Source organism: Coregonus clupeaformis, chromosome 31 (assembly GCF_020615455.1).
Source record: "Coregonus clupeaformis isolate EN_2021a chromosome 31, ASM2061545v1, whole genome shotgun sequence".
In the NCBI taxonomy this organism is placed as follows: Eukaryota; Metazoa; Chordata; class Actinopteri; order Salmoniformes; family Salmonidae; genus Coregonus; species Coregonus clupeaformis.
In genome coordinates this window covers 41,694,733-41,709,673 of record NC_059222.1, presented here as the reverse complement: position 1 = coordinate 41,709,673, position 14,941 = coordinate 41,694,733, and the positions used below count along the sequence as shown (strand labels likewise).

The following is a 14,941-nucleotide window of genomic DNA, read 5'->3' as shown; positions in this document are numbered from 1 at the left end:
TTAACATGTTAAGTAGCAGCCTTCCATGTTTAACATGTTAAGTAGTAGCCTTCCATGTTTAACATGTTAAGTGGTAGCCTTCCATGTTTAACATGTTAAGTAGCAGCCTTCCATGTTTAACATGTTAAGTAGCAGCCTCCATGTTTAACATGTTAAGTAGAAGCCTTCCATGTTTAACATGTTAAGTAGTAGCCTTCCATGTTTAACATGTTAAGTGGCAGCCTTCCATGTTTAACATGTTAAGTAGCAGCCTTCCATGTTTAACATGTTAAGTAGCAGCCTTCCATGTTTAACATGTTAAGTAGAAGCCTTCCATGTTTAACATGTTAAGTAGAAGCCTTCCATGTTTAACATGTTAAGTAGTAGCCTTCCATGTTTAACATGTTAATTAGTAGCCTTCCATGTTTAACATGTTAAGTAGTAGCCTTCCATGTTTAACATGTTAAGTAGCAGCCTTCCATGTTTAACATGTTAAGTAGTAGCCTTCCATGTTTAACATGTTAAGTAGTAGCCTTCCATGTTTAACATGTTAAGTAGTAGCCTTCCATGTTTAACATGTTAAGTAGTAGCCTTCCATGTTTAACATGTTAAGTAGTAGCCTTCCATGTTTAACATGTTAAGTAGTAGCCTTCCATGTTTAACATGTTAAGTAGTAGCCTTCCATGTTTAACATGTTAAGTAGTAGCCTTCCATGTTTAACATGTTAAGTAGTAGCCTTCCATGTTTAACATGTTAAGTAGTAGCCTTCCATGTTTAACATGTTAAGTAGTAGCCTTCCATGTTTAACATGTTAAGTAGTAGCCTTCCATGTTTAACATGTTAAGTAGTAGCCTTCCATGTTTAACATGTTAAGTAGTAGCCTTCCATGTTTAACATGTTAAGTAGTAGCCTTCCATGTTTAACATGTTAAGTAGTAGCCTTCCATGTTTAACATGTTAAGTAGTAGCCTTCCATGTTTAACATGTTAAGTAGTAGCCTTCCATGTTTAACATGTTAAGTAGTAGCCTTCCATGTTTAACATGTTAAGTAGTAGCCTTCCATGTTTAACATGTTAAGTAGCAGCCTTCCATGTTTAACATGTTAAGTAGTAGCCTTCCATGTTTAACATGTTAAGTAGTAGCCTTCCATGTTTAACATGTTAAGTAGTAGCCTTCCATGTTTAACATGTTAAGTAGTAGCCTTCCATGTTTAACATGTTAAGTAGTAGCCTTCCATGTTTAACATGTTAAGTAGTAGCCTTCCATGTTTAACATGTTAAGTAGTAGCCTTCCATGTTTAACATGTTAAGTAGTAGCCTTCCATGTTTAACATGTTAAGTAGTAGCCTTCCATGTTTAACATGTTAAGTAGTAGCCTTCCATGTTTAACATGTTAAGTAGTAGCCTTCCATGTTTAACATGTTAAGTAGTAGCCTTCCATGTTTAACATGTTAAGTAGTAGCCTTCCATGTTTAACATGTTAAGTAGTAGCCTTCCATGTTTAACATGTTAAGTAGTAGCCTTCCATGTTTAACATGTTAAGTAGTAGCCTTCCATGTTTAACATGTTAAGTAGTAGCCTTCCATGTTTAACATGTTAAGTAGTAGCCTTCCATGTTTAACATGTTAAGTAGTAGCCTTCCATGTTTAACATGTTAAGTAGTAGCCTTCCATGTTTAACATGTTAAGTAGTAGCCTTCCATGTTTAACATGTTAAGTAGTAGCCTTCCATGTTTAACATGTTAAGTAGTAGCCTTCCATGTTTAACATGTTAAGTAGTAGCCTTCCATGTTTAACATGTTAAGTAGTAGCCTTCCATGTTTAACATGTTAAGTAGCAGCCTTCCATGTTTAACATGTTAAGTAGCAGCCTTCCATGTTTAACATGTTAAGTAGTAGCCTTCCATGTTTAACATGTTAAGTAGTAGCCTTCCATGTTTAACATGTTAAGTAGTAGCCTTCCATGTTTAACATGTTAAGTAGCAGCCTTCCATGTTTAACATGTTAAGTAGCAGCCTTCCATGTTTAACATGTTAAGTAGCAGCCTACATGGAGTGTGCCGCCACCCTGTGGCTCTGATGTCAAACTGATCAACAGTCGGACCAGTCGCCTGGTAAGCGTTCCACTGCCACCAGGTATCATACCTCCTCTCTGAAGAAATACATATTTCCCTCTAATATTGTGTGTGCAGATGCACAACTAGGCTATTGACACATTCGGGGTTTCTATATATTTCATTATAGGCTATACATATTCGGAGGAGAGGCGCGAATAGATATTTCTAGTCTTGATGACCCAATGGTAAAGATACAGAATGTTCGACTCACTTCGGTCAAATGCAGCAGCTTGGATATAGAGCGCACGAGAGGCGCGCAAAACCTTTGCGCTCGTGGCAGTGTGCTGTATTTCCAGTGTAAACTATTTAATTATTCGAACCAGACACCTAGTGCAAAATGTATTAGGAAGTCCCCGTCCCCCCCTCCCCTCATGAAAATGGTGTGAGAGTGTGCGCGCGCGCGAGAGAGAGAGAGAGAGCGAGAAGGCGCTATCCAGGGACCAATCGCTCAGCAGTCCACATCACAGCCACAGGACTTCAGCACTAGTCGCCTAGTTTTGTGAGATCCAACCCTGAATTCAATATTTAATTTTTTTGCTGAAGCAGTGGATAGGGTACCTGGAGACAACGTTGAGCGCGTTTTCTATCGTTTTGGCTTAGAACAGGTGAACGAATAGCGACATTATCAAAGACCACCAAGAACCATACAATAGTCAGACACCCGAAGGTAAGGTCCTCTACAGATTCATTTCATCCGTGAAAATAGGTAGTGGGGGACAGCGCACTAATAGTGACACTCAAAATACGTAGACTATACAACTTTCGTGAGTTTTTGCAAAGTGTTCCCAAAAATATCAATATTTAATAGATGGTTAGAAGCCTATAATTGAGCCTCAGGCATCTGCTTAGCTGTTTTTAGCAACGCTATTTACACACTAGCGTTGCTAGGAAACAGAATAGTCCGCCAGAAGCCAGTAGTTAAATACAATTCCATTTCAATTTACTGTGCCGATTGTCCATAGGGTTGGGTCCTTATGCAGGAGGGAAATTGAGAAAAAAAACATCTAATAAAACATAAATTAAAGCTGCAATATGTAACTGTTTGGGCGACCCCAACATATTCACATAGACATGTGAGTTCTAGATCTGTCATTCGGTAGATCTGTTCTATGTGCACTATTTCCATGCTCCCCATTCTTACATTTCATTTTTTGGGTATTTTACTATTGGTTTTGTACACCAGCTTCAAACAGCTGAAAATACAATATTTTCGGTTTTCTGAAAATATATTTCACAGCGGTTTAGATGGTACAGTGATTCTCTACACTTGTTTGTTTTGTCACATAAACTGAAATTAGGCAAACTTTTAGAATTGCACTGGATGTCCTGGTCGACAACAGACCCATGTTTGGAAATTCTGTTTAATTATACTTTTCATTAGATGTTTTTTTTTTTTTTTTTTTGTATGTCCCCCTGCATAAAGACTAAGCCCACAGACAATCAACAGAGTACATTTAAATTGAATTTTATTTAACTTCTGGCGGACTATTCTGTTTTTTTTGCAAGCTAATTCCCAGCAACACTAGTGTGTAAATACTAGCGTTGATAAAAGCAGCTAGCATCTGCTGTGAAGTGATTTTGCGATTCAAACTTTGGTGAAGCACATGCATGCAAACGTATGTTATAGATGTTACAAATATAGAATATTAAAACTATAGCCCAGTGTTTCTTAATCCTGGTCCTAGTGTTTCTTAATCCTGGTCCTAGTGTTTCTTAATCCTGGTCCTAGTGTTTCTTAATCCTGGTCCTAATGTTTCTTAATCCTGGTCCTAGTGTTTCTTAATCCTGGTCCTAGTGTTTCTTAATCCTGGTCCTAATGTTTCTTAATCCTGGTCCTAGTGTTTCTTAATCCTGGTCCTAGTGTTTCTTAATCCTGGTCCTAGTGTTTCTTAATCCTGGTCCTAGTGTTTCTTAATCCTGGTCCTAGTGTTTCTTAATCCTGGTCCTAGTGTTTCTTAATCCTGGTCCTAGTGTTTCTTAATCCTGGTCCTAGTGTTTCTTAATCCTGGTCCTAGTGTTTCTTAATCCTGGTCCTAGTGTTTCTTAATCCTGGTCCTAATGTTTCTTAATCCTGGTCCTAGTGTTTCTTAATCCTGGTCCTAGTGTTTCTTAATCCTGGTCCTAGTGTTTCTTAATCCTGGTCCTAATGTTTCTTAATCCTGGTCCTAGTGTTTCTTAATCCTGGTCCTAATGTTTCTTAATCCTGGTCCTAATGTTTCTTAATCCTGGTCCTAATGTTTCTTAATCCTGGTCCTAGTGTTTCTTAATCCTGGTCCTGGGGACCCAAAGGGGTGCACATTTTAGTTTCTGCCTTAGCAAAACACCTTACACACCTGATTCAAATCATCAAAGCTTGATGATGAGTTATCATATGAATGAGCTTTGTAATGTATCATATAAATATCTGTGTCCAGTTGCAGGTGGTTCTACACAAGATTCATTTTAGCCCGAATCTAGAACGAAGACGGTATCCCCACTTTGAGAACCCCTGGGTTAACATATCCATGGGCTTTTGTTTGGTTACTGCATGCCACTGAGACCTTGAATCTCACTTTAACTCTCTCTGTCTGTCTGTGTGTGTGTGTGTGTGTGTGTGTGTGTGTGTGTGTGTGTGTGTGTGTGTGTGTCTGTGTGTGTGTGTGGTGTGTGTGTGTGTGTGTGTGTGTGTGTCTGTGTGTGTGTGTGTGTGTGTGTGTGTGTGTGTGTGTGTGTCTGTGTGTGTGTGGTGTGTGTGTGTGTGTGTGTGTGTGTGTGTGTGTGTGTGTGTGTGTGTGTGTGTGTGTGTGTGTGTGTGTGTGTGTCTGTGTGTGTGTAACCCTATACCTATGCACGTGTTTGTATGTTTGATAAGATCAAGAGGTCCAACTCTGTAACTCAACAATTGGCTCTCCATACTTCCTCCCGCCACAAACAATTGACTACATGTTTTGCTACTTACTCCCTAGTTCCCAACACAAATGTAGTTACATTATTGGCAGAATTGTCAAGAAAATGATATTACATGAGGGTTATTGAATTAAGGCACATGGAAATACAGAAGTATGTCTCTCTTACGGCTGAGCAGTGACTCCATGGCAGGAAACTGAACAGCATTCGCCACCACAACAACGCCATCTATTTGGTTATAAAATGTCTGCTCAGTGTAATGTAATCTGACGGGGACAGAGAGGAATGGCACGGCACAGCATTAAAAGAAGTCTGGGGCTACTGTAGGGATGTTGATTGAAAAAGGTTGGCAGTTGTTTAGATGAGTTTGAAAAACTCTTCAAAAGGGGGGAAATCTTGGTCTAAAAATATCAACTTTAAAAGGCTCATGGCACATAATCTCAAATTCAATTTATAGTTGGAGCAGTGCATTTACACTGAGTGGACAAAACATTAGGAACACCTCTTTCCATGACATAGACTGACCAGGTGAATCCAGGTGAAAGCTATGATCACTTATTGATGTCACTTGTTAAATCCACTTCAATCCGTGTAGATGAAGGGGAGGAGACAAGTGGAAGAAGGATGTTTAAGCCTTGAGACATGGATTGTGTATGTCCCATTCAGAGGGTGAATGGGAAGACAAAAGATGTAAGTGCCTTTGAACGTGGTATGGTAGTATGTGACAGGCGCACCGGTTTGAGTGTGTAAAGAACTGCAACGCAACTGGGTTTTTCATGCTCAACAGTTTCCCATGTGTACGAATGGTCCACCACCCAAAGGACATCCAGCTAACTTGACACAACTGTGGGAAGCAACTGTGGGAAGCATTGACGTCAACATGGGCCAGCATCCCTGTGGAACACTTTCCACATCTTGTAGAGTCCCTGCCCCGATGAATTGAGGCTGTTCTGAGGGCAAAAGGGAGGGGGGTGCAACTCAATATTAAGAAGGTGGTCTAAGGCACTGCATCGCAGTGCTAACTGTGCCACTAGAGATCCTGGTTCGAATCCAGGCTCTGTCGCAGCCGGCCGCGACCGGGAGACTCATGGGCGGCGCACAATTGGCCCAGCGTCGTCCAGGGTAGGGGAGGGAATGGCCGGCAGGGATGTAGCTCAGTTGATAGAGCATGGCGTTTGCAACGCCAGGGTTGTGGGTTCGATTCCCACGGGGGGCCAGTATAAAAATATATGTATTCACTAACTGTAAGTCGCTCTGGATAAGAGCGTCTGCTAAATAACTAAAATGTAATGTAAATGTAAATGTTTTGTACACTGTGTGTATAGGATGTGTGGTGTTATAGTGAGTGTGTTTGCTGTACTATCCTGTATCCTATGAGCGTATTGAGTCAACAAGAGTGTCTCAACTGACATTCCTAAGTGTTATCATGTTCACCCAGTGGACTCACTCTATATTTGTTTCAAACTCTTATCAATGATTCTCAAAAGGGCTTGCCAGCTTCAGAAATACCTTCAGTTTTTGTGTTTTCTGACTTATTGTTACTTTCTAAGGGTCTGGGATTTTTACATAGAAAATGTTGACATCTAAGCCATTTTAAACAGAAATCAAATCTTTCCCTCTGTTGTTTGTGTGAAGTGGGTATATGCCGTTACATCCTGATTATAGTATGATTTTATCTGTTTGCTCCTGACTCATGTTTACCTGCTTGGGTGTATCGAGAGTGACTCTTCAATGTATGACAATGTCACCGGTTTCTCACTTCTCCCTCTTAACAACCTCCTCAAATGCCAACCTCCTCATATGCCAACCTCCTCGTATGCCAACCTCCTCATATGCCAACCTCCTCAGTCTGTCCTTCTTCTATCTGTGTGTGAACAGGTGCTGCTCAACTCCATGGACCACACACCCCGGAGACTTCATCTCCTTCTGGTCACCACCGCCACCACTCTCTGGTCTCTCCCCGTCTCGATGGCTGCCAGCGTGACCCCGGTGGGGTGTGGCTCCAACGTAGGCTCCCTGTACTACAGCCTGTGTGACCTCAGTGCCGTATGGGGCATCGTTCTGGAGTCGTTGGCGGCGGCCGGCGTGATGGCTTCCATCATCCTCCTCATTGTCCTCCTGGCCAGCCTGCCCTTCATCACAGACAAGAACAGGAGGAGCTCCATGGGCCTCCATGCCTGCTTCCTGTTCTGTACCATGGGCCTCTTCTGCCTCACCTTCTCCTTCATCGTAGGGAAGGACTTCGCCACCTGCGCCTCGCGACGCTTCCTCTTCGGGGTGCTATTTGCCGGGTGCTTCGCGTGTCTTCTCATGCAGTGTGTGAGGCTGAACCTCCTGGCCCGCAGGGGGAATCGGGGGCCCCGGGCCTGGGTACTGTGTCTGGGAGCCCTGGGGCTCTGGCTGGTGGAGGTGGTCATCAACACGGAGTGGCTGATCATCACTGTGGTTCGCGATCCACCCAACGATACAGGGACAGCACTAGGCACGGCCGCAGACGTGCCCTGTAACATCATCAACCAGGACTTTGTCATGGCGCTGATCTACGTACTGAATCTTCTCCTAGCTGTCGTAGTGGCTTCCTTACCCACCCTGTGCGGGAAACACAAGCAGAGGCACCAGGAGGGAGCCTTCATCCTCGTCACGGGTCTCCTCTCTGTGTTCATCTGGGTGGCCTGGATCACCATGTACGTCTGGGGGAACGAGAGACCGGCGGACCCAGCTGGGATGACCCTACCCTGGCCATCGCCCTGGTCAGCAACGCCTGGGTGTTCCTGGTCCTCTACACCATCCCTGACATATGCTCTCTGACCCGGGAGGAGGAGGGGGGCGCACCAGGGTTCGGAGAGGACCCGAACAGAGGTGTGGGCTATGAGAATATCCTGAGGGAGCAAGGAGCCCAGAACATGTTTATGGAGAACAAGGCTTTCTCTATGGATGAGCCCAGCTCTGGTATGTAGCGACACACACACATACACACACACACACACACACACACACTTGGTGACCCACATAAATTACCTGGCTTCACTAATAAGTACACTTCACTAGATGACAGGATGTTTTGTCCACTCACATACAGTTAATATATCTAACACATCTAATGTATCTAACACATCTAATGAATCTATCGAACACACTAAACAAACATTAGAAAGGGGAGGTTCAGAAGGTTCAGGAAGGTATGGGGCTTGCATCAGTACAGTCAGACATGAATAAAATAACATTGTTGTCTACATGGAGCAATCTGCACACTCTGCACACACTGTAAATACTATAAATATAATGAACTTCAGTTGGCTTATTTGTTCATATTCCAATATACATTATTTTCAACGACCCGGAGTCTGAAATAAAATATATTCGAAAACAGTACGTTGAAAAAAAACGGCGAGATGGATAAGAAAACCCAATGGTACTGAATTTCACATCCAGTATACAGTACAATCTGCATACTTTTAAGAATTTGATATGCTGACGTGGTTTTAATCCTATTGGTGACCCGTATCTGATCTTGCAGGCTGCAACAGATCCAGACAGGACACTGTATCTTTCCACTCCTCCCACTCTATCTCTTTGATGCTGCTCTACCTGCCCTCAGCCTGCCCTGGCCTCATCTCATCACCACAAGTGATGTGTCCCAAATGACACCCCGTTTCCTATATAGTGCACTACTTTTGACCAAGGCACATAGGGCTCTGGTCAAAAGTAGTGCACTTTATAGGGAATAGGGTGCCATTTGGGATGCAGACAATGGTTTAGGTCAGAGTGGGAGGGAGGGATAATAGTACACGGTAATGCGGATGGCGCCTTTATGAGTTAGCAGCTCTGTCCTGACTGAGGTTGACCTACTGTACGTCCTGGTCTGTTGAGATCAGCTGGCACCAGGTGACTAGTCTCTAGACAGGCAGGTTAGATTTGATTTAGCCTCCCACAATGTACCAATGTTCTAGCATGTTGCCTTAGGTCTTGGATTTCCGAGACTATATCAATACAATATTATAACGTAGAGGGACATACAGTGTTCAGTCAGTGTCCGTTTTTTACTGAGTGGAATATCATGTTTGGATAAATAAAAGGAAAGAAAATAAACGATATGAAACTAATAATGAGGTGAGAACGGAGAATGTTTTGAGAAAAATAACCCTTCCATATTTGGCGATTTTATATTCATATTGAACTATTATTAAATATTAACGGGAAATTATGTTTGTTTTAAAACTCATCAACTTTTTCTGGGAGAGACTGAGAACGAAGGAGGATATCCTTTGTGATGAGAGAGAGCTATGAAACCAGAAAAAGTCCATAATTGTCTTTGTTTAGCCTGAGGACTTATTTAAACATTAAGCAACCAAGTCCTCTCTCTCACCCACCACTCTCTCCCACACATACATTCCATTCCCACCGATCTACCAGGTGACTCAATGGGAGTTAGTAATTACACCTTGTCTAGGACAAAACAGTGACCTAACCAGTGTACCATGCATACATAAACACTGACACATACACACACAAACACGCACACGCACACACTCATCAGCTTGCCCCAACATCACTTCTTGTGTTTGCGTTACCGTACTGTCTCAATAGCAAACAAGGTGTGGCAACAGTATCATAGTAGGCAGATATTTCACAGGGGGACCAGGCATTTCCACCTGGGGAAAAATAAAATATCTCTCACATTAACCAAGCATTATCCATCCTACCTTCATAGTGGATGTACTGTCTCTCACATTAACCAAGCATTATCCATCCTACCTTCATAGAGGATGTACTGTCTCTCACATTAACCAAGCATTATCCATCCTTCCTTCATAGAGGATGTACTGTCTCTCACATTAACCAAGCATTATCCATCCTTCCTTCATAGAGGATGTACTGTCTCTCACATTAACCAAGCATTATCCATCCTACCTTTAGAGAGGATGTACTGTCTTTCACATTAACCAAGCATTATCCATCCTACCTTCATAAAGGATGTACTGTCTCTCACATTAACCAAACATTATCCATCCTACCTTCATAGAGGATGTACTGTCTCTCACATTAACCAAGCATTATCCATCCTACCTACATAGAGGATGTACTGTCTCTCACATTAACCAAGCATTATCCATCCTACCTTTAGAGAGGATGTACTGTCTCTCACATTAACCAAGCATTATCCATCCTACCTTCATAGAGGATGTACTGTCTCTCACATTAACCAAGCATTATCCATCCTACCTTTAGAGAGGATGTACTGTCTCTCACATTAACCAAGCATTATCCATCCTACCTTCATAGTGGATGTACTGTCTCTCACATTAACCAAACATTATCCATCCTACCTTCATAGTGGATGTACTGTCTCTCATATTAACCAAGCATTATCCATCCTACCTTCATAGAGGATGTACTGTCTCTCACATTAACCAAGCATTATCCATCCTACCTTTAGAGAGGATGTACTGTCTCTCACATTAACCAAGCATTATCCATCCTACCTTTAGAGAGGATGTACTGTCTTTCACATTAACCAAGCATTATCCATCCTACCTTCATAGTGGATGTACTGTCTCTCACATTAACCAAACATTATCCATCCTACCTTCATAGTGGATGTACTGTCTCTCATATTAACCAAGCATTATCCATCCTACCTTCATAGAGGATGTACTCTCTCTCACATTAACCAAGCATTATCCATCCTACCTTCATAGAGGATGTACTGTTGACTGCACAGTGGAGATAATAGACGTAACGCCTGCATCTGTTGTTTATGATCTTGTCATGGTGGTTAAATGCAACACCAAGCTACCATGACTGGTTGCTTGGGAACGCTGAATACCCAGAGAATAATGCTTGAGAGCGCCCGTGGATGTCTGACTAAGTGGGATTGATTGAGATTTAGGATTTGAAAATGTGATAATATAAAGAAAGTATCCATTGTCCCGACATATACACTAAGTGTACAAAACATTACGAACACCTTCCTAATATTGAGTTGCACCCTTTTTTCCCTCCGAACAGCCTCAATTCGTCAGGGCATGGACCCTACACGGTGTCGAAAGCATTCCACAGGGATGCTGGCCCATGTTGACTCCAATGCTTCCCACGGTTGTGTCAAGTTGGCTGGATGTCCTTTGGGTGGAGGGCCATTCTTGATACACACGGGAAACTGTTGAGCGTGAGAACCATACCCCGTTCAAAGGCACTTAAATCTTTTGTCTTGCCCATTCACCCTCTGAATGGCACACATACACAATCCATGTCTCAATTGTCTCGAGGCTTAAAAATCCTTCTTTAACCTGTAACTTCCCCTTCATCTACACTGATTGAAATGGATTTAACAAGTGACATCAATAAGGGATCATAGCTTTCACCTGGATTCACCTGGTCAGTCTGTGTCATGGAAAGACATAATGCTTTGAACACTCAGTGTATGATTCGGATCTAATGTTGTCGATTGTTTTTCTTGTTGTTTTACCTTGCAGGTCCGAAGGTTGTGTCCCCATACAGCGGGTACAGTGGTCAGCTCCACCCTTCTGTCTACCAGCCCACTGAGCTGGCACTCATCATCAGGGGAATGGGGAATGTGAGTACTGGCCATCAATTGTTTGTCCATGCACACACACACGCACACGTACACACGGGCACGACACACACACACACACACGCACACGTACACACGGGCACGACACGCACACACACACATACTGCCACAGATTGTTGTTGTTGTGTTTTTCAATTCTTTCTTTAAAAAGAAAGAGGAATCTTTATTAATATCCATTTGTTTAAATATTCTTCCCTTCTCTTTTGTTTGGATCATGATGTGCATGTTGTTGCCCTTGTGTATCTCTGGTTGCAGCAGGAAATGTCTCACATCCCCCGAGCCTCCACCAATAACAGCTACGCGGCCCACAGCGAGGGCAGTATCCTGTCAGTACGGACTGACGAGACAGCAGACACACAGACGCAGCACGGCCACAGCGTAGGTGGAGATTGAAAGCCCTTGTGTGCGTCCCAAATGGCACACTATTGCCTTTGTAGTGCACTACTTTTGACCAGAGCCGGGTCAAAAGTAGTGCACTAAATAGGAAATATGGTGGCATTTCGGACGTATCCCTGCTGTCCTCTGACACATTCTCCTCACCTCGCTCCCTGTCCATTGTCCTCTTCTCCTCTGAGAATGGTGGAAAATACTAGTCTCACTCTCTTAGCATGGGGGGTATTTTGGCTACAAAGGTGGATACTGTATACAGTAAACACACACAATCACAATGCATTCCCTCTCTGTCTACGTTTCACCTTGACAAGCCTGTCACTTCAGTCTCTTCCTGCTCTTGTCTTATTGGACGATTTGTTGTTTTGTCTATCCATCTGTTTCTCTTATTGTTTTGGACCAGTCGTGGCTTTTACTTCCTTTGTCCTGTGGGTTTCTGACTTCTTTCTGGTGTTACGGCCTTTGACCTTCTTTCAACTCAGTCTTTTTTCATATTGCGTTAGGAATTTCATTACACTATGCATATCTATATGACTTTAGACCTATTTCGTTTTCTAACAATATCATCTCTCCATCTCTTATTTTTTCAGGGTAATGGACTGCACAAGATACCCCAGTGGTGAACACAGACTACTTTACACCTCTTTCCTCAATACATTTTTGTTGATACAGTTTCCTCATATTGACTCTATTTTTTCTGTTGTCCATTGGATCCTTGATATGAGCTGGTTTTATAGGGACCCCATCACAATGAGGCCTACCTGAACTCTGACCTATCAGCCTATCAGACCAGAGCTGAAGTTTAGGGTCAACGACACGAACAGTTTGCCCTTTGTACAACCCCTATAGATGGACAGTCCTGTGTACGACATAACCCTCTATAGATACATGGACAGTGCCTGAAGGTCTGTCTGTCCCTGTTCCCTGCCCATCTGTCCGTCTGACAGGACACTGACAGCATTTGGAAGTCAAAGCAACCCGCAGAGCGGAGAGCCCATGGCGTTGGGAGAGAACAATACCTTTTGCAGAGGTCACCTCTGACTACGAGCTGAGCTCTCCACTGGACAGACACACTGTGACAGATGAAACGTGAGGAAAATATGGTCTCACTCACTCTCCTAACATGTATTTAGGCAACAAAGCTGTATATACACTAAACACATGCGCACACACACACACACACACACACACACACACACACACACACACACACACACTCACAATAGTCACACCAACAACAGGAGGGGGGCAACTGGTGTGATGGGAGAAACCTGTTATCAGAGGAGGACTCCTTAGCACTGGAACATTCCATACCTGGAAGACCTCTATGGTTCCATGGAATCTTGGAAAATGACTCTTCTGTCTCGGGATACCTACCTAACACTAATGCACTCAGTTATAGGTTTAGCATACAGATAACTTGCACTTTTAAGCTTTAATTGAAGTAAGTGTCGATATTATTATTATGTCCATGTTTTGTGCCTGGCTTGTGAATGGGTATCACTTTCAGAAAGTTCAGATAGCTATTTCAATTGTAGCTAAAGGTTGTTGAATGAGTTAATGTAAATGCCATGCCAATGAATGGCTTCTCACTACATATGTAAGGAAGCACTTGTTGTATGATTTGTTGTATGAATTTGAAATATTATATTTAAACATAGCTATTTACAGTACTTACTTTTCTTCTAATCAGATTTGAGCCAACACCTGTAATTGCAATCCTGAATTTTCAATCTAATATGAAGTTTTAAAGCCACAATTAATTAATTGATTGATTGCACATACTGTATCAACAGCCATTGATGTCTTGAAAAAATGAAAATCTAAATAAAGATTTACTGCTGAAGTACATACAGCCCAGAGAATCTGTCAGAATAAATAAAACCCTAATACTGTTAATACATAATACTGGTATTTACCCTAATACTGTTAATACATAATACTGTTATTTACCCTAATACTGGTATACTGTTATAACCCACATCAGATAGCAAATAATATAACATAATATGCTATATATTATAATATATTATATTTATATTATAGTTGTCAACAGGGCCATTAGTTACAGTGTGTGGCGTGCAAATGAGAAGTAATGGGAAATAGGACAGGGCTGTGACCCAGGCCTGTAAAGGTCACTGGTCTGGTGCCGCTGTGTGAAGATAGATATATGCTAGTGTCCCTAGGCAGACGGGTTGCCTCTCACATTAACAATGTTCCAGCATACTGGAGCCCTAGGTCTGGGATTTCCCGGACTAGATACAGGTACAGTAACTGCCAAAATAAAGGAAACCCCAACACAAAGTGTCTTAATAGGGCGTTGGGCCACCACGAGCCAGGACAGCTTCAATGCACCTTGGCATAGATGTATTGGAGGGATGTGACACCATTCTTCCACAAGAAATTCTATAATTTGGTGTTTTGTTGATGGTGGTGGAAAACGCTGTCTCAGGCACCACTCCAGAATCTCCCATAAGTGTTCAATAGGGTTGAGATCTAGTGACTGAGACGGCCATGGCATATGGTTCACATTGTTTTCATGCTCATCAAACCATTCCGTGAAAACTCGTGCCCTGTGGATGGGGACGTTGTCATCCTGTAAGAGACCACTCCCATCAGGATATAAATGATTCCCCATTGGTTGAAGGTGATCACTCAGAATGGCAGTGTATTTATTGCTGTTTCCCTTTGCCCTCTTAGGGGTTGATTGGACCTAAACCATACCAGGTAAATGCACCCCACACCATAACAGAGCCGCCAGAACACTCATTTACTCAAGTGTTTCCATTATTTTGGCAGTGACCTCTAGATGCCATCTCAAAGGACAGTTGGTTGGTCTCTCTCCCTGGTTGAGGGTGGAAAATTACTTCATGCTTTCCTCTCTCTCTCTGCCCATTGCATGTGTCATTTCCATAGCCACCTGTGATAAGGACCTCTGTGGAACTCCCCTCAGGCTCTCTGCTTCAGACTGAGTGTGCGTTC

The 14,941-nt window shown here is 42.6% G+C and overlaps 1 pseudogene; it reads left to right on the top strand.

The window, feature by feature from the left end:
• The first annotated feature begins 2,534 nt into the window (after positions 1–2,534).
• On the top strand, positions 2,535–13,814 carry LOC121547736 (annotated as a pseudogene).
• The last annotated feature ends 1,127 nt before the right edge of the window (positions 13,815–14,941 follow it).